This window comes from Lichenostomus cassidix, chromosome 4 (genome assembly GCF_008360975.1).
Source record: "Lichenostomus cassidix isolate B80296 chromosome 4, HeHo_3.0, whole genome shotgun sequence".
Taxonomy (NCBI): domain Eukaryota; kingdom Metazoa; phylum Chordata; class Aves; order Passeriformes; family Meliphagidae; genus Lichenostomus; species Lichenostomus cassidix.
The window spans coordinates 70,682,980-70,705,131 of record NC_139484.1 but is presented as its reverse complement, the minus strand read 5'-3'; the positions used below and the strand labels follow the sequence as shown (position 1 = coordinate 70,705,131).

General features: G+C 40.6%; 1 long non-coding RNA gene across 2 annotated transcripts; it reads right to left on the bottom strand.

Moving 5' to 3' along the window:
• Window positions 1-1,672: 1,672 nt before the first annotated feature.
• On the bottom strand, window positions 1,673-5,191 carry LOC146438814 (uncharacterized). 2 transcript variants are annotated; one of them, XR_014852124.1, is made up of 3 exons: window positions 5,114-5,191; window positions 3,619-3,734; window positions 1,673-3,523 (listed from the first exon to the last, which is right to left on the bottom strand). It is a non-coding gene; the product is annotated as an uncharacterized LOC146438814 (long non-coding RNA). The 2 variants fall into 2 exon arrangements; XR_014852123.1 differs by having other exon boundaries at window positions 1,673-3,520.
• Window positions 5,192-22,152: the final 16,961 nt, after the last annotated feature.

The window sequence follows — 22,152 nt, the reverse complement described above, 5'->3', positions numbered from 1 at the left end:
AAGCAATGAACCAAGCAAACCTGTGCCTCTCACTTTGCTGCTGTGCAGTGGGCCAGCTCTGCCAAGAACCCTGTGGCTTTCCTCATCTTAAGTGCTGAACTTTTGATCAACCCTGAGGGAAAAATGCAGGGAAAAATAATGGGATCTGAGGTCTGCCTTAGCCTGGAACAAAACCTCCTCCAGGCAGCAAAAGAAATAAATGAAAAGGCTCTGGTAGTAGCAAAAGAATTAGCTTCCTTCCAATTTCTTTGTAGGACTGACTACAAAATCTTTATATGGCAGGCGAGAGCAAAACTTACCCTGATGGAAACACAGCCTACAAATTCAGGAGAGATTGAGCCACACCCTTAGGCACAGATTGACAGAGGTGAGGCCACATCCTGCAGTGGAAAGGTTGGAGTGTAGGGATGTTGTCCCCAGGTGCTCCTGAGGGGAGCCCAAGGCACACTGTGGTCACTGTTAGACAACCAGGGGACTTACAGGACCATGCTGTGCCCCAAAGAGATGCATGGGAAAGGGAGTTAAATATTTACTCTCCCTTTAGCACTTTCTGCACAGTCTGGAGGGACACACACTGAGCATTTTTGTTTTGGTGTATTAGAAGGGAAAAAGTTTTTCTCTGCAGGAATGATCAACAGAACATATAAGGGTATGATTAGTTTTGTATGAGAATATGTAAATTCTTATTGTTTTTCTTGATCTTAACTTTAAAATGAATGTGTTCTGAGGATCTGAAAAACTATGGACAGTTTCTCAAGCATGTATAGATTATCCCAGGCACCATGCTGCAAGAATTTAGATGAAGGTGCACTAAAATGGGATTTTTCAAGCAGCGGCTTTAGTAGCACTTCCATAATGCCCCAGTAACTTTTGATCCTAGCTGCTTATCTATAATATTTTACACAGATTTGCAAATGTGAATTCAAGAATGCAATAGCTGATACAAAGTGGGATCACAATAATGCCCTTTCTTTGCCCAAGACTTTCATCAGAGGTGTTCTGTTACACCATTTTGCTTCAGAAAGCAGCTTAAGGGCAAAAACTATGTCCTAATTTTAGTGCCTGGGTTTCTGTCACATGACAGAGAAAGCCTCCATTTTGTAAACAAACTTCAAAAATAACTAATTCCCATTCTTTTGTTCAGTCCTTCCAAATACTTCAGAAGGGTCAGAATACATGATACATTTCTTTTAAAGAATGCACAGTGTTCTAAAGCCTCCAAAATTATACTAACTAGATGAAAAAAGGTAATTCTTCTAATTCTCATGGCAGAAGAAATTCTAGACATAAAAGTTAAGGAAAATAAAAATAAGTCAGATCTTTTTAGTCATTCCAGCATACTTTTTTTAAAATATGACTTCTTTAATCTCATTTGAAGTAGGCCCATTAAACCTAATGCACTGAACATTATGTGATCTGAATAAAATTGTGTCTATAGAGCTAGCCCCTCTAATGAAAAGTCATAAGGAGAAAAATAATAAACTAAGTCATTAATTCACTGCATCATCACTTCTCAGTAGGGCAACTCTTTCTGACTGCTATAAATTTTTGTTGCTTGTTTTATCTGTCTCAACTGATCTTATTGGCATAAAAAACTATGATAGTATAAGATTTTTGGAAGTTTTCATATAAGTTCCTTACAAACTCACAAGTAATCAGTTTGTCTGTTTAAAAATGACAAAAATTTGTTCTTGGATCGGATGCCAAACTTCCTTTCAGATATTTTCTATTTGCTCTTCAAATGCACCTGAACAGTATGACTATGTATGTGACTGTTTCTCAGATACAGGGAAGATGCAATGTTATTTGGATTGGAAAGATGAGGAGTTTTATTCAGAACTGCTCTTCAGTAGGTCAGTCCCCAACCTGTGCTGGCACTTGCTGTTATTCCCCCCCCAAGTGCAGGACCCTACACCTGCCCTTGCTGAACCTCAGTAAGTTTCCATCTGCCCAACTCTCCAGCCTATCAAGGTCCCACTGAATGGCAACAAAGCCTTCAGGTTTATCAGCCACTTCCCCAGTTTTGTACCACCAGAAATCCTGCTGAGGGTACATTCTATCCCATTGTCCAGACCGTTGATAAACAAAATGAGTAAGACAGGACCCACTATCGATTCCCATGGAATGCCATGGACTACAGGCCTCCTGCTCTGCTGGTCACAGCCCTCTGAGCTGTGCCATTCAGACAGTTCTTGATCCACCTCAACATCCATTCATCTAACCCACAGCTCCTAAACTTACCTGCAAGGGTATTGTGGGAGACAGTGTCAAAAAACCCTTGTGAAGTCAAGGCAGACAACACCCACTGCTCTTCCCTCACTGACCCATGCTGCCATGTCTTCTCAGAAGGCTGTCAGATTGGTTAAGTGTGATTTCCTCTTGATGAATCCATTCTGACTATTCCTGATGACCTCCTTTTCTTTTGTATTCTTTTCTTTTATATTCTTGACCTCAAGAATGACCTTTTCCATAATCATTGCAGGGATGGAGGTGAGGATGACTAGCTGATAGTTTCCTGGGTTCTCCTTCTTGCCCTTTTTGAGGATAGAAGTAACACTGGCATTCCTCATCAGGCACCTCTCCCATCCTCCATGATTTTTCAAAGATTATGAAGAGCAGCAGAGAAACAACATGTGCCAGCTCGCTCAGTACCCATGGGTGCATTCCATCAGGACCCATGGATTTATAGGTGTTAAGTCTGCCTAGCTGATCTCTCACACAACCCCCAAAATACTGATTCTTCTTTTTCCCAAGAAGGGATAGCTGTAAGACTATCACCTAATTATGGTAGCTGACATAAAATGAGAAGAGGACAAGAAATATCCTCTAATTTCCTCCCACTAAAACCCTTCCACATGGCATGGAATAATATTCATCAGGAAGAAAAAGGAGACCAGGTGTGATTATTTATGTACTTAGACTGTACAGAGGCCTCCATGTGGCACAGACAACTCAGATTCCAGTCCCTGCTCCTTCTCTGCAATTTTCCTCCCATGCAATTTTAGTAGTTATCATTCAATGTCATTGTAAAACTGACCTCTGTCTGATACCACAGACCTCTCTCTACATAAGTGCATCATACTTTTACAGGAGTCTTGCAAATATGGTCTTAGGAGGTCTCCAGATAGCAATGTGCAGGGAAACATCTAAGTACCAAAGATTAAATAACACTGGACAGTGATAATTTACTACTTTTAGTTTGGCTGATGAGTGTGAGCAGAGGTGATGGGTAAAAGTGACTGTACCTGTTACAATGATTTTCTGACATACAAGTTCTCCTCTCTGCTTGAGACTGTAGAAGATGGGTGACATGATATCAGCTTTTGTTTTCTTCAGTTTTTTGTTGCTATACATTTTTAGAGAAGCTGAGCAGCTGTACTTCAAATGTCCATGATGAAGGAAGGTGGATGGGATGCTGTGAGCTGGTGGCAGACAAGTGTCAATGCATGTTCAGGGAAAATGTAAGTGATGAGCAGTGAGGGTCCTTTCTGAACTAATCTGGCCCACTTTTTCTTCTCTCCTGCTGACAAGACAAGCATCAGAAACTTTCATCAAGCCTGCCTACACTCAGGGAACATCAGCAGGAAATTTAGCAAATAATTAGCAATCAGAGTTTACTTGTGAAGAATCCAGTTGCAGGAATTCTTTTTTCCATCTCAGGGCTGAGGGTTGATAACAAGGACTTCCAGTCTGCCACAAATCTCTGTTTTCTCATTGCCTCTTTTTCTGTTAGTCTGAAGATTACAAAAAAAAACCAAAAAAAAAAAAAAAACCAAAAAACCCACACATTTTTAAGTTTGATTTTTTTTCCTTTGATGAGGACACTCAGCATGGTTACTCTAATTATTTTCTTCCCACTGTCTCTTTTTGTCAACCAAAATGACAAGTTTGCATATGTAATGGTTTACACAAACTGCTTGCTCTCTCAGCCCTGCCAAGCTACTGCTTTCCAGGGGAGAGCTCCAAGTGGAGGCTGTGTAAGAGATCAAGCACCCACAATTTCCAGTAAGTCATTCACAAGTTACAGGTGTATATTTTCTATCAGGACTAAACCCTCTCTGCACAACTCAAAGCTTAATACATGAAACCCTGCCAAGTGCATCATTCTCTCAACCTCATTAAACAATTAATTACTTTTATCTTGCACCCAGGATCTTACCAGGAGAAGGAAATGATGCCTAAACACATTTCAAACCACACCAGAGTTGTGATGTTGTTGGTAATGGAAGAGCTATCTATCAGTCCTGCTTTTCCAGGGAAACTGGAAGGGTAGCAAACTGTCACCAGTGTGACTGGTGGTAATCAGCTTAAGGAACAATGAGAGACCTATTCCTACTAGAATCTTCAGTAAGATTCCCTTTCATTTTAGAAGGTCAGGGATTTCCACAGATATGTCCACACAATTTTCTGCACATATGCTTACATAGCAGGCACATGAATTATAATGCCAAAAGCATTAAAATGACTGCATGTATCTATGTTGAACCCTTGCCTTGGAGTTAATAGTTTATTTACAGAGTGAATAACCATAAGTCAGGTTCATTTCCCATAAGGCTCAGAGCAACTTGTTTTAGGTTTGGCCTGAGGTACAGAGAAAGTATGGAGAGCAAATGGTGGAGAGTTTACTGGGACTGGCAGTGGGGTCATCCAGAACCATTTGGTCCTGAGAATATGTGTCGTCTAGAGCTATGTAAAATGTGGCTTCCTGAGGATTACAGAGGTCAAAATTGTCAAGATTTACACAGGAATTTCTGAAGTACATAATCTGTGCTTTTTAAACACATTTTGGAGAATATGACCTGTATTGTGAGTTCTGAGCTGTTTTTTTCCCATGGTCACAAATGAAAACTACCATCAAAAACAAAAGATACATTTAAATTCAAGGTACATTGCTGATTTTTGCTTCATATTCCCACTAGCCTACATTTTAATGATCAAATAAACATCACAAAACTAAAATCAAGACAGGTTCAAATAAGAACTGTAATATCTGTCATTACTGCACAGAAGAAAGTCCATTTTCTCAAAAAATAATGCATCCACTGCATTACATCTATTTCATTTTCTAATTATTAAAGACAACAAGAAGCAGGACAGGAAAGGGAACACTCACCCAGGACAAACAAGCTGACCAGACTTGCAGAGGTACCAGTAGAGGCCACAGTGCATACCCTGCCTCCTCCAGAAGCACCATTGCCAGCTTTACATTCAGCATTTGCCTTTTCAGGGTTATTTGTAATCATATAATGCCTTTCACCTGAGGGTCTCAAATGGTTTAAAACAATGTAATGTGTCATTGCTGACTGGGTGCTGGAAGGTTTGTTCCCCACTCTGATCACCCCAGCTGCCAGCCTGCAGTCCATCTCTTGGTAGATTTTCAAGCTGGAGCTGTCATTCCCAGCCATGGGAGGTGCTCCCTGAACACAAACCCAGAGCTCCTTCACAGATCTCCCTCAAGCCCTCTTGGAAAAGCAGCTTTGCCATGATGTCCATGACATTAAAACAAAGCAGCAATTTGGCAAAATGTGTCTGTTGCTGGAGTGCTGAGGCTACTGCCTGTTATACCAGCCAGCAACTCACTTCTGAACCTCCTGTACCACCCTTGCTCACTTCTCCTTCTCCTTGGACTATAAGTTCCTTGAGATAGGGATGAATTTAATTTTTTTCTGAGCTTATAAATCATTAACTAGTTTAGGTCCACGTATGTAGCTTCAGACTCCTAGATGCTGTGACCTTGCAAATATTCTAGAAATAAGTAATAAAGCTGGAAAATGTAAATGATCCCTCCAGATGTGAGGAAATGAGAAGCCAGGCTCTTAGTTAACTTACTGAGTACTTAATCACACCCTCTTTGAGGATCCTCAAGCATACCCAATATAGCTGAAGGTGCAATTTGAGTGATAAATTATGGAGTGCATAACAGCAATTTTTAATATTCACAAACTCAGTCTATTCATGTTCAGAAAATCACTCTCTTTACATGAGAGAGAAGTAAATGACCCTTTGGATACATAACAGCTTTTACCACTAATCTAATGTATTTTCTAGGCACATAACACTGGAGCATTGGGGACCAGAGGTACCATCCAGTGAAGTGACTGGAAGGACTTCCATTGAATTGGATAGAATTTAAATCAGGCCTGAAGCCAATTAAGAAAACTGGACATTGCTTGACCAGCACAGCATTTATGCTGCTTTCCTGTGTCTGACCATATTCATTAAATTTTAAATGGAAACACTTTTAAATTGGTGCTGACACTGCTTTAGCACCATAACACTGTGAAAATTTCACTTACTATTGGCTTTTCATTTCTGTGATATTCCCATTAAGAGTAATATCTATTATTTGGAAAGGTAATATGGAAAGAAATTACACATTTTGCATTAACTGTGCCATTGCGAGCTGGTAAATATCAGCAGATGCCTTAATGAGGCAATGGCATGAATCCTGCATGCAACTATTTATTCAGCCTATTCATTACTGACTTTTTATAGTTCCTTGCATGTATTTACAAAAAAGAAAAAATCATCTAGCACACTTGTATCTCTTGTTTAATATCATGCCCTTGCAGGTTTTCAGGCATCTCCTTTCCTTGACTCACTTCCCCTCCATAACAGAGGAAGGCTGTCTTCATCTTTCTTAATTCATGGTTCACAGCAGACAGATGGAATTTTTAATGAAGAATATGTATTTTCTTCACCAGGTTGATAGACACAAGTAGCTAAAAGGAGAAGAGGTGCTGAATCTTACTTATGTCCATAAGCATTTGGAAGGTTTGGAATATTTCTACAAGGTAATTACTTGTTTCTTGTGTCTTTAAATGCATATATGCAATCACCTGTATTCAATCAGCCGTAAGCATCCCAAACTTGCTGTCTGCTTGTGAGTAATTACAGAAAACTCATTTGAAAAGTGCAGGTGAGTGACTCATCAGAGCTATAAAAGCTGGCCACACAAATTAGATAACTGCCTGAAAGAGAGGCTACTAATCAAGGCATCTTAACATGGACTGAAAAACAAGGTAATAATAAGTCTGCCTGGAAGATTTGTTTCATCTTTATGGGTGATGCCTCATTTATTTTGAAAATTAGAAATCCAGAACTTTTAGAAAATTTGGGGATTTTTATTCCATTTTCTGTTTCAGCATTTATTGCTATCAGTGTTGTGTAGGTCATGACATGAAGGAGCAGGGAAGGAATCTTTTCTTTTGAAAGGTATTGCATGATGAAATGTTGTTTTGATCAAAATATTTGTTTGTTATTTTGATGTGTTTTCTGCCCCACAAAATGGTGCTTACACCTGCCAGGACATGTGTGAACAAAAGTAGACCAAAACATAAAGGGAGCTGGTGGAGGTGGTTTGCTCAGCAATGCAATTTTTTTTTTATTGCAAAAATGTCTCATTCTTTCCTGAATTGAAATCTAGACCTTTTCTTCTCTAGTTGATTGATTGACAGAGGGCAAATAAGTGATCATAATGCTGATATCTAAAATGACCAGGAATCTGAGCATCCAGGCAGTCATCTAGGAAATGGGTATCATGGCTTCTATTTTTATTTTAAAACTTGTTCTACTGGAACCGAAATGAAAATCCCCATTGGTTATAGCCTCAATTTCACATATCTTGTAGTTATTTTTCACCCTATTCATTAGCTTGTTTAGAACCTGAATTCAGGGGGAATTTCAACATTGACTTCAGTGGGAGAAGTGTCAGATCATTAAACCTCAGTACTTTTGAAAGTATCTTTTTAAAGCTATCCAGGAGGGAGCCATGGGAGAGAAACTAAATGAAGTGACTTTACTTTACTTCAAAGCTCAGGAAAGGGAAAAAAAAAAAAGAAAGAAAGCCTGCTCTTTTTCTTCTTTAAATGCAGAATCATGTACAGCCTGAAGGAAATATTTTAGGAACTCAGAGAACTGAAATCCTGCTCTGTGATGGTGTTTAGTATGACATCAATGTCAGGTCTAATCGATGGCATGCTTACATCAGCTCTGCTACCTGATTAATTAATTTGCTGATATCTGGTGCTCTCCAAATCAGACTCATTTCTTCCAGTCCAAATCTGAAAATCTTTCTTTTTTTTTTTTTTTTTAACTTAAATCATTCTTCTTGTCTGCAGGGTATCCCTTTGCTTCCAGCATGGTGTCAGCTTACAGAGCAATCCCAATCTTTTTCCCTTGGTCCTCTGCACCTCCTGTGTCCTACTGCTTCTTACTTCTCTCCCTCTTGCCCACAACAGTCATTATTAATCACCCCACTTCACCTGGCTTTTGCTGTAATAATAATTTTGTTGTCATATATAATTGAATTGTCCCTGATCATGCCTTATCCCCCATGCCATTTGCATCCCCTGTAGTCTTCTGCTCTGTACAAAGCTGTTCCAAGCTCACTTGCCTCTGGAAAGGGTTGATGTCTTTATGGAGCTAGAGACCTCAATGCATCAGACCTCAATACTGTCTGAACCACCCAGCTTTGCAAAGAATATGAAAAATTATGTTGAAACAACTTTCCTGTAAAGTGTTTTACATGCCAGAGGCTGAGCAGTGACTTTAATGGAGGAAAACCATGGAGGTCAAAGATCATCAGACAACAGCAGGGCATGAGGGGAAGTTAACTTTTAGTCTGTCCTTGCATTTTGGGATCTCCTGGGCTAAAGGAATGCCTCTTGCTGCCGGTGTTGACCAGGTTTTCTATTGAATAGACTCCTTGGTTTCCCACTGCATGTTCAAAGAGAAGAGAGGAAAGCAAAATCACTACTGCCTGTTCCCACTTAGCAGTAACACTACCGAGGGCCCGGGGAGTGCAGGCAGACAGCCAGATTTCCAGCTTCATTTCCCTTCTGCCCTCTGATGCAGATTTATTTATGCAAGTGCTTTTTGAAGCAGCAGCCCATCACCTCTAATGCTTCCCTGATCACCCGCTGATTTCTCCAGCCTGTCTTTTCTCAACAGTTAGGGCAGCATTAGACCTGCGAGTGATTTATAAAGAAAGGAAATGCTAATGGGGAAGCAAATACAGATGGAGGTGTTGGCCTTATTTTCTCCCTTCCCAAACCAAAGGTCAAGCATACATTATCACTCTGAATAACCATCGGATAAAGAAAACCACTAGCTGGGAAAGCAAAAAATAATGCCTTTAAAATATTGCCTTGACATCACCTTGCAAAATGGTGACTAATAGGCCTAAAGATACTTCTGAATTTCTGTGTCATATCCAAAGGAAAATGCCCTTATTCCTCAGAACTTCCTGAGGGCTTGTCAGCCTGAAAGAATTTACTGCTTATGAGAACAATTTCTACAAATTGTAATGGTTGGCCTAATAAAACCTTATCTCTTCTTATACCTCTTGCCAAACACTGCATGTTTGTGCAGCAATGGTTACAGGAGGTATATGAGTGTATAGAACTGCATGCAAAAAGCAAACCAGCTTAGAAAGCCTGCAAAATGCTATTTGCTTTATAAAGCTCTATGGAGGCTTGCAATGGAGAAAAAAAACACCAAGCAGTATTAGTGCATCACCTCAATCAGCTATGGCTTAATATTATGGTCATCAATGTCACCCAAATGTTGGGTCTGGATGCAAACCAGGAAATTCTATATTTCCTATTACTCTCCAAATTTCTCATCAGAAGCACCTACCTGCCAGACTAGACACTAGACTGCCATATCTGGGCCTGGGGCACTGCCTCCTGCTAAATTGTGGCAATCAATACTAGCTGCTTTGTTTTTTCTGTTGAATTCCCATGAGTCCTGTTCATCTTGTTTCCTTCACTGACAAGTAAGTACCAGGAATAACTCCTGCAAGAGGCATTTCTCAGCTGGTTCAAAAGATGGATTAGAACAAGTTATAAGAATTTATGGAACTTAAAACAAGACATTCCTTTGGATTTCTGAAATCATAACGCAATTATGCTCCAAGAATACATTTTTCTAGGAGCAATCATGGAGTTTGAGTCAGTGACAGAAAGTAAACGTCACATCAGCATGATACAACAGCAACAATATTTCTAGATGATTGATAAGAAAAGCACTTCCCAGAGGTGATTTTGGCAGGTGCCTGTTCATTCAGTTCTCCAGCTGCCACTACGACTCATAAACCTGCCAGGGACCACAAGTGGCCACCTACTCCCTCCTCTGAAACAGGCTTAAGCTTACACTTTCACCAGGCTAGGTGTGCATGCCTTGCTTTTACATTCCCCCACTGAACAGGATTCTCTTACCAGCCTCTTTGGTTTTATTTCTTACATTCAACTTCAGTCTTCTTTGCTGACAATTTGCCCAATTTTTTCTTTCTTTGTAATAACTTTTTTACTTATCCTAAGACTGCTACCATATCCCACATTTATCTTGCTTTCTCTGATCTATATAAAAGTATATTCTTTTAACACATTCACTGGCCATGTTGACTGATTATCTGATATTTTTACTGTTCTCTACTGGGCTCTCTTCAACTGGGTTTTTTTAATGGACACATTGTTCCCGGCAAAAATTTCTCAAGACAAATGGAACAGAACAGGTCTCTCCTCTGTCTTCTGTATGACAAACTTACAGTACCAGTCCTATAATTACAATGTCCAATATGTAAATGCTGCTTTTCCACGCTGTTTTCTCAGTCTCAAGAGATGTCTTTCAGTTTAATCCTAGAATAAAACAAAATCAGGCCTATTTTTAAGTCTGTTGGGGAAACCCCAATTATGTCTTTGTTATGCTTACAGTCTTTGTGAAAATTACAGTAATCCTTGAAATGCCATGAGAGAATTCTGTGTTGTAGGATTTTAGGGAAAAGCTTTTTGTATTACCATTCTTTGACTTCTTTAACAAAAGACAAAGGTGCTGAACTCTTTGCCATCAAGGGCAGCAGATCTCAGCCCATGATGAACATGTGTCTTGCAAAGTCAATATTGGTAGCTCTCGGGACACAGCCATTGTCATCAACAAGGTGAACATTAATGCCTTTAAGGACAAGATGTGACAGAAAGCAATGAGAGAGAAAAGATGCTCAAAAGAGACAGGACATCCAGAAGCTGGTGGAAGTTGCCAGCTCTTTTCTAGTCCTTCAAGAGAGAAGGTTTCATGAGCAAAGTGTTGTATATCCATCTCTCTTCTACACTGGAAGTGGAAAGTGATGCAGAATTTTTCTTCACAGGATCACCGAATGGATAAGGTTTTAAGGGACCACAGATGGTCACCAGTCCAACTTCCCTGCTCAGGCAGGGCCATCCTAGAGCACATGGCACAGGGTTACATCCAGATGGTTCTTGGATATCTCCAATGAGGGAAAGTCCACAACCTCTGTGGGAAATCTGTTCCAGTGCAAGGTCACCTGCCCAGTAAATTTCTTTCTCATATTCAGGTAGAACTTCCTAGGCATCAGTTTCTGCCCCTTGTCCTGTTGCTTGGCACCTCTGAGCAGAGCCTGGGTCCTTCTTCTTGACACCCTCCTTTCAGAGACTGATAGATATTTATGAGGTCCCCTCTCAGTTTTTTCTTCTCAGGGCCAACAATGCACAGCTCCCTGAGATTTTCCTCATAAAAAAGATGCTCCTGTCCCTTCATAATTTTTGTTGCCCACTGCTGGGCACGCATCAGGAGCTCCATGTCTCTCTTGTACTGAGGAGCCCAGAACTGGACACTCCATCTGTGGCCTCACCAGGGCTGAGTAGAGGGGGAGAATCACCTCCCTGGACCTCCTGGCAATGCTCTCCCTAATGCACCCCAGGGCTCCACTGGCCCTCTTGGCCACAAGGGCACTGCTGGCTCATGGGCAGCTTGCTGTCCCCCAGGACTCCCAGGTCCTTCTCCACAGAGCTGCTTTCAGCAGGTTGCTCCCCAGTCTGTGCTGGTGCCTGGGGTTATTCCTCCCTTGGTGCAGAACCCTGCATTTGTCCTCATTGAACTTCAGACTTATCTGCCCATCTCTCCAGCTTACTGAGGTTCTTCTTGAGGGTTGCACAGCTCTATCCTGGGTTTATTTACACTCTGACTACTGGTTCACCAACAAAGACTGTCAGACAGCATTCATGCAGCTTCAGAGTATCAAGGGAGCAGTCCTGCTCAAGATATTGGCTTGTGTTAAAGAGGTTGAGTTACAGATTAAGACAAAGAAACTATCCTAAGGCTGTTATGGTGTTACAGCCTTTATTAAAAAAATCCAACAATCTAACATTTCCTCAAAGATGAAGAGTAACTGAACACAGGTGAAATACTCTTGGGAAGATGGATGTAATAGCACAAACTGTTACCTGTTTCTGTCTTGACCCAGGTGTCAGAATCCTTCCCTGGATCAGCTCCACAGAGGTGAGCACCAATGAAGAGACCAGCATTTCACCATATCTATCCAGCTCAGTGCAAGGCTTGCAGCTGAAGCAATTTAATTGCTTCCTAAGTGTTTCCTAAGATCCCAGGATCTGGTTAGATGCCATTTTGCCTGATACAGACAAGCCTTTAGAAGTGCTTAATTTTCTCTGTCTGGACAGACAGTGAAAGTTACTGTTTTATTGAAACTGTAACAAGGATGGAATTGTCTTTGAGAGGCTTTTGTTGAGTAGAAGCTATACATTCCCACTTTCCTTTTAGTCTGCAGCAAGCTCATTACTGCAGCATTGGCCACAGAGCAAAGTGTAATGTCTTTCATCCTGTTCTTTGTCTCATGAAGACAAAGCCCCATCTCTTTGCCATTGTTTCTTCTTTTTGGTCTATGTAATTAATACTGAGGTCCTTGCAGTGCTGTGTTTCACAGAGCATATTGAAAATCAACAGCCAGAGCCACAGTGTTGGGCAGAAATCCAGGTCCCACCATTTACCAGCAGGCCCAAAAGAAATATTCATCACTGCTTTCTGCTGCTCAGTCACTTAACTCTGGTTTCTCTTTCTCAACAGTGCTCAGCCCTCTGCACCACACATTGCTCTGGCTCTGACAAACCCTACCTTGTATGCCTTGAACTTGCTATTGACCTTAACATTTCCAGCTGTCTTTGTAGAGGGACACTTTCTTCTACTTAGCTGGTAAGAAATATGCTAAAGGCAAAAGACTTCCCCTATAGAACTTCTCCACATCTGAAAAAGCCTCAGATGGCATTTGGTGCCACAGATTTGCCTACCTGACAATATTTGAGGAAGGAAAGAAAGAAGCCACAAGTAGGTGGAATAAAATCAGTAACTCTGAATATTCAAAATTTTTGGGGTACTTAGAACCCTGCTTGGAAAAGATAGCATTACTTTATATTCCATGTATTAATAATTTATGATTTAATTTGATTAGTAGTCATGGTAACTTATAAAAATCATAACTGTGCTAGCCAGCATGCTTTAAAACACATGCAATTTCCCTACCCAAAGGAGGGCAGGTAAGATCCATGCAAGGTAAATTTCATGTGCAAAGAAGGTCAGACTAGGCCAGAAGATTACAATTTCAAAGAAACTCAACATTTCATACTAGCAACAAAGCTGATTTTCCAAGTTCCTTGCTGGCAATGCAAACAGAGTTAACCAAATATGTTTTGATTAAACAGCAAAGAAATGGAGCATTCCTTTCCAAGAGAGACTTGGCAATTGATGTGTCCATGGAAGGGAGTGGTTTCTCCCACATTTTTAAGGTGTTAGAAACAAGGAGAGACAGTCAGACAGATTTAAACATAACTTGATAAAAGGATTCAAGTACATAAATCAAACATTTTGTGTGAAGAAAAAAGCTAAGCCTCTCCTTCATAAGGAGATGCTGCTCAGTTTGGCACTGTAGGGGAAATTACACAAACCATTGCCCACAGAAAACATGGCATAATGAATAAAATTTGTCTTGAATTATTTATTTTTAGTGCTTTATTTTATCTCCTCTATCTTTGCACGGCATGGAAATTGTTCTTGATGAGAGCTTTTTGAGCATCTGAGTCTCAAATTAAAACAACACATTAATGTCTTCTATACATTGAGGTAGAAAGATTAGAGTGGAGTGCTTAGAAATGCACTAGATTCAACGCTTTCCACTAATGGGACCACTAGTGTGCACCACTTTACTGCCTTAAAAGATATCCATAAGATACAGTATTCTTGGTTGCATGATTGAATAAAATTTAATAGATGCAGAAGTGACAGAGCAGAACTAATCCTTTCCCAAGTACCAGCTCTATAATAAACTGTATTTGTTTTGAAATCTGATTAAAAACATGTCTTGCAGCACCAGTAAGACCTCAGAAAGAGGGAAATGAAATGTAGTGTGGGCCATAAATTTCAAATGGCCAAATCACCTGTATTTGAAGTGATTTTTTTTTTTTTTTTAATTTTTTTTTCTTATTGAGGAAGGTTTTGTTGTTGGGGTGTTTTGTCTTTTTATATCAGAGCCTGTTATCCCCTTAATACCTTGGAAAAGCCAAGCCTTCCTGTCTGTGGTGACAAAGAAGAAACAATCCTCCTGGGTGTGTCTGTGCTGGGCTTTAATATCAGAGAGGATGAGGAGTGATCTCCAGTCCAAAATGCCACCACACCTGAATAAGTGATGGTGTCAGGGCAGCTTGCTTGTGTGCCCTTAGCCCATCCCAAGTGCCACACCAATTGAGCCCTTGGGGAAAGGAGACTTAAGAAACATGTGCCATGATCTAAGAATATACCTGTGAAGAGCTAATGATGGGTAAAGGGGATGATGAAAGACAAGGCAAATTCATTACTCATTTAGGCTCTTAGCCTATCTACAGTGGTCCAGTCTAATGCCAGTCTGGTGGACTGAATGGAGACTCAAACTGAGATCTGTGCTCTCTGGATTCCCTGACATGTCACACTAAATATCCTCTTCTATTTCAGTACTTTTCTGCATATCAGACTGTGTTATAGAACTATCTCATAAAGGGGAAGATAGGAAAACTGATGCAAGACATTTATATTTACTTTTGAATACAAAATATTTATCAGTATCTATGGGAAGTACTACACGTTTTGGCTATATCAAGTTGAATATCTTGATAAAAATATTATTTAAAAATTGTGAGGATAAAAGCCAGACACAAATTCAATAAAAAGCCTGTACTGAACTGCTGCTCATGCAATGCCTACTGGGATACAGTTAAAGAGAACCAACTCTAAAGTTATTTTGAATAAAACAAGCAGTCCAGTGAATGTAGTTCAGGCTAATTTCTCCTACTGCCCTGCCCAAATAGGCCATATGGGATATTTCCTTAAGCATTTTCTTCATTTCTTTTCCCCCCTACATATTGCAGAAGAGCTCAGAAGACAGGCTGAGTGCATCTTTCTGATAACAGACATAGAAAGGTTACCACAGGGGCCATTGGAAAGGTTCTTCCTGCATAAAAGGCCCAAACAAATCTGCTTCTATAATTTTAATTTTAATTATAATTTTAATTCAATGTGTTCTTTGTTATCACTGCAGTCCAAACACACAATAAAGTTGCTGCTGTTCTGCAACAGAAAACTACAGCATGTCGAGATTGTTTCCCCTGTTGTTTTGATTTTTTTTTTTCCTTGGAAGAACTCTTTTTCAGTAAAAGCAGATCTTTTATATGTGAAAGTGTCTATTACTTCAAAAACTTGAAATTCTATCTCCATAAAAGACATTTCAATTGATCCTTTCTATCAGCTAAGGTGTCTAGGAAGCAGAAGATTACATTGAGCATATAAAATGGGGCCACACCTCAGGCTGAGACTGAGTCCTATCTGTAGACACTGACTTGGTTACAAAGGCAGAGGGTTTAAGCAAGAAGACCTGTAAGCCTGTAAATTATGCAACTAAGGGACCTCAAAAAACTTTTATGCTTTCTTGGAGGAGAAAAAGGTTCTGATGAAAGTCTAAGGAAAAGCCAGGAGGGTTTTCTCCCTCACAGCTCCCACCATCCCAGGGAGGGAGTTCTGCACTTGTGAAGATTTGCCTCCCTCTTTTGAAGATTGTGATTCCTGCTCCTCCCCTCTCTGGACAGGTGAGGCTGACCTCTGGTAAGGCTTACCCTCTGTTCAGCACCACACACTGATTCAGAGACAGAAGCCTCCTGTAAGTTTCTCTCAAATACTTAACTCCTTTTTTTGAGGAAGCTTCCTTATAATGAATGTGATTCCTCCAAAATCCCACCTCCCATAGCATCAGAGGGCAGAGCAGAAATGTAGGATCCCTGGCTAGGTCTGTCTTACACATCTCAGTTTCTTAGTTTTAAGATTTATGAACTTAGGAGTAACCAAACTCTTTAGAGACCTTCTAGTCATGTCTCCCAGGCACTCAAATGCTTTATCAAATGTATTATCTTTATCTGATCTTTCCTTCTTACCGTGCCTAACTCTGTGACAGCACTATAGGACCATATGGGGAACAGCCAATTTTTTACCTCAAAATCTTCATTTTTAGATGAGGAAGTCTTCACTCCCTCTCTGTGTAGTACAGAAGTAATCTGTTTCCTTACCCACCACTCTATCAGACTCTGCTTCTTTGTGCTTAATATACCTTGAGTATATTCTAATTTCAGTTTCAGCAGGAGAAAGGGAGAGGAGATCCTGCCCATAAAAGCCACATGCAACAGCTTTCTGAACTCTTACAGGGAAACCAGTCAGACTGCAAGATGCAATAATAAGTTTCCCTCAAAATATATCTGATTACGTAACAAGTTGTGGTATTAAAAATTAAATAAGGCTTGAAATATACAGCAATTTGCAGGCGCTAGGGAGCATGCCTAATAAAGAGAGTGCATTAGCTGCTTCTGCTTTCTGAAATCCAGTCCATAAATACTGTAACGTCTTCCTATTTACTTCAGTGTGGGAGGACCAGACTTGGTGAACCTGCTTGTTAAAATCAGCACTCAGTTCAGTTTGACTGATATTTTTTTAGCTCTGCCTTGGTGTTAATATTGGTCTAATCAGCATCTGACAATTGCTGCTCAGGTCCCTGGGGACACCATTCCTTGTGCATTCTCTAAACACAGCATGAATGTGGAACTCAATCCTTCCAGGAAGAGTAACAGGACCTGAGCAGGATCCTAACCTCTCCCAGGAGCCACACAGCATTTCGTGGGACTCAAAATTGTCACACTGGCTTGGCAGTGGTTATGCTAATGCCTGTATTAACCCTCCAAGCACAGACATTGCAAATAAGGCATTTCTCAGAGTTACATGGAACTGCTTTCTAATGCAAGTTAGGGAGACAAAGGCACTGTATAAACATCCTACCTGGTACCACCATCAACATCTTATGGTTCCCAACACACTTAAAAATCAGGCCCCTACAGGCACAGTTCTCACTGAAAATCATACACTTACTTCAGGTGAGATGTTGAATTCATGCAGATCCAATTCAAAAAAGGCACTTATGCTCACTTTTCATGGAATAATTATTCCTTGGCAAGGTGAGAGGGGAAGGAGAAATCAATAGACAAGTTCCCAGGGACTGATCTTTAGGGTGAATTTCTAGTTCCTCTCACAGTAGCTGTTCAAGTATTTTACACAAAAAAAAAAAAGCCCTACCCAGGAAGACAGAGTTCCTGGGTTGGTGTCCAAGGCTGGAGGCTGGGATGCCTGCTGAGGATGTGGGTACCCAATCCCTTCCAGGAGCAGAAGGCTTTGACCCAAGGGTGGGCTCAATGCATGAGACCATGGGTTAAAGGAGGCATTGCTGCAGGTGGTGTCTGCAGGGACCTCTGCCTGTGCTGATGCCTCACAACAGCAGCCTGAAGGAGGGTGAGCTCAGCCAGATGGTTTGCACTAGACAGGCACAGAGGATGCTCTGAGGATCTGAGAGGGACCAACATTCTCCCATCTAGCTACTGTAAGACTGGGTTAAAAATGTTTAGGGCACTGTCATGTCATTCCTGGGGTGTGCATCCACAGCACTGCTCTTCTCCAGCCATGCAGAAAGAAGTTGCCAGTCCACTACTTGTCAGGAGTACTTTGCCCTTTTATTTTTGTAAAGCTGCATGGGAAGGGGTAGGTACATGAATGTGTCTCAGAGAAGTTAAATGAAACTACTGTGCACTGGCCTTGTGCAGCTTCCTTCCTGTCACATTCAAACCCATCAGCAGCCCAGTCCAAGCACACACTGGGCTAGGTTAGCGAGCTCATCAGGCATGCTATCCTCGCCTTCTGACTTCCTCTTGGAAATAAAAACGGTGGCCCTAATGAGAATTAATTAGGGTAGGGGGTGGAGAGGGGGATCCATCATGGTTTTGTTTGTGTTGTTTGTTTTCTGTAAACCCATGGAGGGAAAAAAAAAATCATATTACTTCTGCATGCAATATAGTAAACGTAATAAAAAATGAACACATGGTAATTAGCTTCTCCATTAAGTATACCAAGCATAGACAATAGCAATCGTGCAGTGCTGATTACAGACATTATCCTTGCCTGGACTTTTTTTTCCCACCATTCAATCAACACTGCTAAATAGAAACTTCAGTGTTCAATATTATAAGACACTAGCTGGCAGTTATACAAAGATGCTTTACACAATGTCATCTGGCTGCTTGCCTGATTCTCATATTACCTTCCTGTCTTGCCTTATACGCTAATACGCATGGCTGATCAGAAGAAAAATGCAGAAGCTGCTTCCTTCTCGTCTTGCTTTTTTCTCCAGCTTCATGCCTTGAGGGAAAAAAGGAATCACATTTGCTAATTTCGCCAGCAGTGCTTAACCTGGGAATGGAACAATTCTCTTTCAATTCTGCATTAGTTATAATTCATCCACAAACACTGCCTTGCACCAGACTAATTGGGCAGTCTTTGATTCCACGCTGAGAGAAATGGTGATTACTGTTGTTGTACAGGAGTCCTCTAGTAGCCTCAGTAAAGAGGGTCTCAGAGTTCAAAATAAACATTTTCCAGGGGTCAGATGTCTGGAAACAGGATTTCGGACTGAAAATCCCAGAAGATCAAATGACTCTGGAAAATGTCTAGGAACTCCTTAAGTGACTGCTTTTGGGTGGATTTGCTGATAGCAGGAGATCCCTTCGGGAGTCACAGTAGAGTTTATGCCAGTTTCTCAAGGAAGATAAGCCTTCTTGCAGGAAGAATAATTTTCACATGTTAAAAAAAAGTGGGGTTTTGTATTCCTGTTTACGTATTTCTGTTTGACTCTTTGATTTCTTATGGTAAAGCTGTATGACGGCAGATGTGTAGAGCTGGGTTTCTCTGATCAACCTTCATTTTGCCCTGGCTCTTTGAGCCAGGTTGAATTTGAAGTCTAGTCAGGTGTCCAGGATTTCCAGATGTCTAGCAGACACATCAGAGCAAATTCTATGTATCTGAAAAACCTGGCCATGCATATGGACATGCTTTATAGCAGAATAATCAGTGCCTAGGATGTCTCAGACACATGTTCAGGTGCAAGTCACCTTCATGGTAAATATATCACAAGTCAAATAATTTCCCAGTTCTTCAGTGAACCTTTCAGGAAAAGCACAGGGGGAAATGTGGGACCTTTCTGTTAAGAATAGGAATTTTTTGACACTCTGAATTGATATATCTCTGCATAGGTATAGATCAAAGTCTACAGACTGAAGTCTTCCCTTGCAACTTAGCAATTGCTCTGAAATCAGGCCGCCTTGTGAAAATGTGGGTCCTGAAACAAATGACCTGAGCACATACAGGGCAGCTGGCCCTGTGTCAGACAGGATCTCTTCTCTGAAGATTGGCACTAAGCACTGCAATCAGCAAAGGAAAGACTGAAAAATAATTTTCCAATTTATTCTGTCATAGCCACAAATACATTTCAAAGTAGTCTAAGAATTTCGTGATGGATGTCCAAATTAACACATGTACACAGAGGTATGCATATATAAAATTCATATACAAGTCTCTGTTAGTATACATTAAAATGTGTGGGTGCTGCACAGATTGGAGAAACTTTAGGCCACCTACAAACCTCTTCCCTTCCTGTGTGACTTTGTGACTGCTATATATGAGCTTAAGCCAATGGTATGATATACAGGCAAAGTACAGGATTAGAAACTAAGCACAAGGGGACCGAAGAGAAATATCTTTCTTTTTTTAATATGCACCTATGAGGGTAAGTTTTCTGTGGCTAGAAGGTGAGTCCTTGGATTGCCAGGCACTACAGCAGAATTTCAGCTGCTCCTGTAGCCTTTTTTCAGTGGCACAGAAAAGCTGTGCTGGGGACACCTCTGCTCATCTGCAGTGACTCAGGGATCCTGAGTGTGAGTTACGTAGGTTTGACGTGATGCAAGTGATATGAAGTGCTGCAATTAGTCCTTCTAATCAAAGGTACTGGTGGCAGCAGCTCACAGCCCACAGGATTGTACATCTCTAAAGAATATATTGAATATCAGGAAAACTCTTTCACATACTTAAGATTAGCCCTCAGCTAAGCAGGTCTGTTTGGCAGAAACATGCTCCTCTGCTAAGATCCCCACCCATCAATGTGTACATGAAATGCAGTTTCACTGCTGGTGCTCTTCACACATTATGATTGGTCAAGAACAAAAGGCAAAATACAAGACAAGTGCTGCATTTAAAATTATATTTTAAACCCTATCCAAATTATACACCCTTTTTTTTTAATTTTTTTTTTATGATACTTACACTTCAGAGAGTGATAGAAAACCCTGCCTGGTCAACAGCTCCTGGACTTGTTTCATTCCCATGAGCCAAGCAATAAGCAGGACCTCAAACACCTCACCTGCCTCTTACTGTTAGAAGAGAAACAGCTCAGTGCTTAAAGAAAGCTTTAAGGGATGTCAGGCTGCTGTGTCAGTCACCAAGTGTTGCTTTTTTTCTTAAGAAGATGTTGAAGGTATGAGGGATGGAGAACTCAAAAAATTAGGTTCACACTGTGGTTATGGAATGTGTCTTTTTACTAATCTCTTCTCACTTCCCTCAGCACCTCTGGCTCTTGCAAAGACAGCAGCACTGATTGTGAGTTCAGTCTTGTTCTCCATGCAGGTCATTTCCAGAATTCAGAGAGTGCTTTTTAAACACAAGGCCACTTAAATATATGACCTCTTAACCCAGAGTGTGAGAAGCTGTCGGTGTCACCCAAGAATGCTTCAGACCTCAAACCCAGCTTTCATCCCCCAAAGAAGACATGATCAAATACCCAGCTTCCATGTTTTCACAGGAGTGTATGAGTGTATACCTGCAGAGGAAATACCTGGTGCTATAGTGCTCTTCAATGCAGAAAAAAAGATCTAGGTCTGGTGAAAAATTAATCTGATGAAAAACTAAACTGAAATTTTTTGGAAAAGCAAAACTATAACAAACTAGTAAGGAAATTGATATATTATCCCTCTATTTGTGTCTTCAAATTCAAGCTTGATACTTTTCAGCAAAAAACAAATTGATGGTCTCAGAGAAGAGGTAATTGGGTAATATTTTGTGATACATTGAAATGATTAATTGCCTCCAGAAAGTTTGGATTCTGTCTAATTCAGAATAAAAATATCAGTATGCATGAGTAGAGCATGAATAAATAAAACCATATGTTCACAGAGACCTGGGCCTCCAGCACAGGTCAGAACCCTTTCCACAAGACACCTTGCACTGTGTTCTTCCTGGCTTCTCCAGCACCACCACTGCTCACATCTTCTTGCTTGAACCCACAAGGGCAGAGAGTAGAAGGTCCTTCATACATCACCATCCCTTCCAAAAATGCTTTAAATAAGTGTGTTTTGAAGGGCAGCTGTAACATCCCTCAAGTCCCACAGGCAGCTGAGCTCATGGCACCCTGTTCAGCATCAAGCTTTTGATGATGTTGAACATGCAGTTACCATTCTGGCTATCTACATGACTTACTGTGATTTAAATGTCTTGCAGGTACTTGCTTTGGAGTCTCAGGGGTTAATTCTTCAATTTCATTGGAGAAGAAGGAGGAAAAAAATGGAAAGAAAACGAAAATTTCTCCTAACTAGATCTTTTTGTTACCTCAAACAATGTATAACTGTGCCTTGCTGTGCAAATTGTTGCTTCTTTACTTTAGCTAATAGAGCAAATTTCTTCAAAAAGCGCTTTACGTGTTCATCAGTGTTTACTTTGGTCATGTATTTGGAAGCTTCCTGCAGACTTTCATGGTGAAATATCCTGTTCCTGTACATCTTACACTAATCTTATTAAGTGATTTGCACCTCTGATTTCTTAAGTCAACACATGGCGTAATATGACATCAAATTACGTCTGACCTTCTCTGTTCCCTCAAAACCACACTTCATCAGAGGTATGTGC